The sequence below is a fragment of the Cupressus sempervirens genome, chromosome 5 (assembly GCF_028749045.1).
Source record: "Cupressus sempervirens isolate cs-2001-9-10 chromosome 5, ASM2874904v1, whole genome shotgun sequence".
NCBI lineage: Eukaryota > Viridiplantae > Streptophyta > Pinopsida > Cupressales > Cupressaceae > Cupressus > Cupressus sempervirens.
In genome coordinates, this window is record NC_143122.1 from 59,778,666 (window position 1) to 59,781,312 (window position 2,647).

A 2,647-nucleotide genomic window follows, 5' to 3' on the forward strand; every position below is an offset into this window, starting at 1 on the left:
GCTACAGTACGGCGTGAACAGTGTTGGTATCAAGTTTACTTGATTTTCTGGCTGATTAGAAGTTTGGAGGGCTGCCGACTACATCTGCAAAATACTACGGCAACTAATTCCAGGTTTCTTCTGTCAAATTTTGATACTTTGCATAATAATTGTTGAATACAAGTCTGAATAGTTGTTGCAGCCTTTAAGGCAGCTGTAAGTGCACATCTACATTTAAAAATCACCCTTTATTAGCAGATTGAAAGAGTTTCCAGATTTTTCATATACTGTTGAATGTGTGCCAAGTGTTTGTGAAAATGTTATGATGTGTATTATGCATTTTAATGTCACTTCATAGTTGTTCGTAAATCTACTCATTGGAAAGCAATTTATTGAGGAAATTAGCTTTATGAGTTTGCATACAAAGTGTTTGACAATATTCCTTAAGTTAAATTTCTACAAGTCAAAGTTCAAATCAGGGGAGGATATTATAGAGTCTCTTGAAACATTTCTGATGGAAGTTGTCCTTGGGGGGTCTTGTTGAGGCCTTCCTTCCTTCCTTCCTTCCTTTATTTTTCAGCATGTTTGTTCTTACCTCTTTTTGGGGGAGGGTTTTTCCCATGTGGTTTTCTCTCTTTCTCCATTTATAGAGGTTGCATCTTCTTGCATTGTACATGAGTACCTAACATGGCCTTGTTGCTAGGACCCATTCTGCATTTCATCTTAGTTTTGTTAGCTTAAGGCATTTCCCTAAGTTGCACTTAAGGGGGGGTGTTAGAGTAAATAATTAATTAATTATTAATTATTTATTCTATTTACTTAAGCTTACTTAGGTTAATGCATTTATTTAATATTTAGTATTTAATAGTTGTAGTGGTTAGTTGTTGACAACACGGGAGTTTGTTCCCTTCTAGCATGTTCTACCTTTTTGTGGATGCTTGGTTGTCAACCTTATCTTCTACCACCTTCCAACTTGTCCTACAAGCTTCCTTAAGGCCTTTATAAGTGGTCTCTCTCTCATTGTAAATTCATCCATTCACATAGCAATTTCATTTTTCCTATTGTGAAATATTTTCTCTTGCATTGTTGCTTCAAGCTCTTGCTCCTTCGGTTTCTCTTCAACAAGCTATTTGCATGTAGGTGATCTTGGTGACTGTGGAGTTGGATTTCATCAACTCTTACAGTATAAACCTTTTCTTTCTTTTCATCTTCAACTTTTCCCATATTAATGCAATTCTTTGCTAGATGACCAATTTCTTTGCATACATAGCATCTTTTGGTAGGATATCTTGTTTTGAGGTAAGGCTTCATGTAGTTTGGTCCAATGTGCCCAAACTCTCCACATAAATAACATCTACACCAAGTGTTGTAGTCCCAGCCAAATATAGCTTTAGCAAGTCGTTCAATAGGATTCCAATTCTTGGTTCTACAATTTGAAGATTTATGACTCTATCTGTTATATGATAAACATTTTCCTTCAAATTTTCTCTTCTCTATGCATTCACTTGCTCTATGCCCATGCTTGTTACAACTATAACATTTTCCATTAAAATTAGACTTTCTATTGCTCCAACACTTGTTTGAAGTATGCCCCATTTTTCCACAATGATTGCATGCCAGTCTTTTATTACTTTAAGCTCCTTAGTGTGATGACTCTACTTTTTCAATATATCCCAATCATGTTGGAATTACAATAGGAAAGATAAAATCTTGGGTGGTGGGGGGGAGTGAATCGATGTTTCAAAATTTTACCCATAAAAACATTCACCATACATCCATCTCACTTTCAATAAGTAAACTAAAATACCGCGTAAAGCATATAAATCTAAAGTATGTAAACAAGTAAGCATTCACACATATATGAAACAAGATATGATTACCCAATACCCTCCAATAAGAAGGTAAAATTGGGGTGGCGATGACACCCATAAATATTCATTACTGTAGTAATAAAGTGTATCCAATGAAGGTTACAATGTTTGATCATAAAACATGATCTACCCTATGAAATGTCTACCCTATTAAAAGCTTACAAAGACTGTTAGGATCCTATTAAAGGATTTCAACACCCTATTAGAAGTGTGCCCGATTAAAGGACTTCAGCTCACAATTAAGTAAGCACCTTGTTAGAGGATTTCAATACAGTCTATTAGGACTACTTTGTTAAGAGATTTAACTGATTCACCTTTTAGAATGTCTCATCAATGATTTTGTGATTAGCACTCTATTGCTTGATGTCAGATCACCTCTATACTATTGTGTATTTGATCCTTCTTGATCAAATGTCTCTCTGTTGTTCATTGTTTACTTCCTTTGTTCTCCTTTAACTAATTTTGCAATGCAATTTAGATCATAATACCTTGGTCACCATGAATGTCCTGTTTGTGCATGCAAAATCTCCTTCTCTTTCTCTTTGATCATTCATTAAAAGTTTAGGGTTTGTCCTCCTTAATAAGACATAGGTGACTTAGGGTTAGGTATGAATCAATAGTTATGATTCATCCATATTGTCACTTAAACCTTGCCTTTTCCTAATTGGATGCATGTAATACATAGGGATTGTCACTTAAGATTCATCCTTATCAACTAAAGATCACAATTCAATCATTAAGTCAGCTAAAAAATGGTTTACATAGTAATTTGTGCCAATACAAACAACTATGTTAAA